Genomic DNA, 1,323 nt, shown 5'->3' with positions numbered 1-1,323 from the left:
CTTTCAGGATGCGTTGGAGGTCAGTGGGCACAGCGGCTCATGATTTAACCCAAGCAAAGGTAGACGGCAAGTGCCAGCGTGATCCAATCCTTGTAGAGGCAGATGGCAAGTGCCAATGTTTAGTTGGCATCACCTAGCTTTTTTCACTTAATAAAACACTTACGTGGGGAGGGTATTGCTCAGTGGTAGAGCTCATGCTTAGCATGCACGAGGTCGTGGGTTTAATCCCCAGTACCTCTGTTAAATAAACAAATAACCCCCTCCCCTAAAAAAAAATTTATATTTCCATTTAATAAAAAAAATTAGTGGCTTTTCCATATGAGTACATATGGATTTACCTCATTTTTATCAGCTGGGTGGTATTTCTTGGTTTAGATGGCCATTTCAGTAATTTCTTGTTTTTTGTTTTTAATGTACAATCCTGCAACAGATGTCTTTGAATACCTGTAATGGGAAGTTTTTGTGCGTTTATTTGAAGAGTAAATTTTTAGCAAGGAGGTTGCTGGATCAGAGGATCTTGCATTTTTACATTTTGAAAAATGCTGCTCACATTTTCTTCCAATAAAGCTGTATTTTCCACCAGTGGGGTTTGAAAGCATCAATTTTCACATGTCTGACATCCCAGAAAATATATATAAAATGCTCAGTTGGTTAAAAAAAGATTTTTTTTTCTTTCTTTTAATGGAGGTGCTGGGGATTGAACCCAGAACCTCATGCATGGTAAGCATGCGCTCCACCACTGAGCTATTACACCTCCCCGCAAGAACACCCTTTATGATTTGCGCTCCTGTAACCATGATTAAGGTTAATCCATAATGAGTGAGATTGAGCAACTTTTCATATGCTCATTAGCCATTCCTTTATCAATATCTGCTTTATTAAAAACTGAGTTGTCCTTTTCTTATTAATGTATGAGTACTTTGTCAACCAGGAAATTAATTAGCCCTGTGTCTGTCGTATGTGTGGCAAATATTTTCCTAGTTCACTCTTTGTCTTTTCTTTGTGTGTATGTGCGTGTTTCTCTATAGATGTTTTGTATTTTGTATGAAATCATATTTACTTTTTAAAAACTACGCTTTTTATTTTGAGGTAATTGCAGATTCACATGCAGTTGTAAGAAAAGATAGCGAATGATCTGGGGTACCCTTTACAGACTCCCCGCCCAGTGATAACATCTTACAAACGCCATAGGATGTCACACCCAGAGTGTTGACAGCCAAGATACAGAGCAGGTCCCTCCCCACCAGGAATGAAGATCCCTCCTGGTGCCCTTTTATAGCCACACCTCCTCCCTCCCCACCCCCACCTCCTCCTTCAACCCTG

The 1,323-nt window shown here is 39.8% G+C and overlaps 1 non-coding gene across 1 annotated transcript; it reads right to left on the bottom strand.

The window, feature by feature from the left end:
- Window positions 1–682: 682 nt before the first annotated feature.
- On the bottom strand, window positions 683–757 carry TRNAG-ACC (transfer RNA glycine (anticodon ACC)). The gene has a single exon. It is a non-coding gene; the product is annotated as a tRNA-Gly (tRNA).
- Between the last annotated feature and the right edge of the window lie 566 nt (window positions 758–1,323).

This window comes from Camelus bactrianus, chromosome 18, assembly GCF_048773025.1.
Source record: "Camelus bactrianus isolate YW-2024 breed Bactrian camel chromosome 18, ASM4877302v1, whole genome shotgun sequence".
NCBI classification, from domain to species: Eukaryota; Metazoa; Chordata; class Mammalia; order Artiodactyla; family Camelidae; genus Camelus; species Camelus bactrianus.
This window is presented reverse-complemented; position numbering and strand designations above follow the sequence as displayed.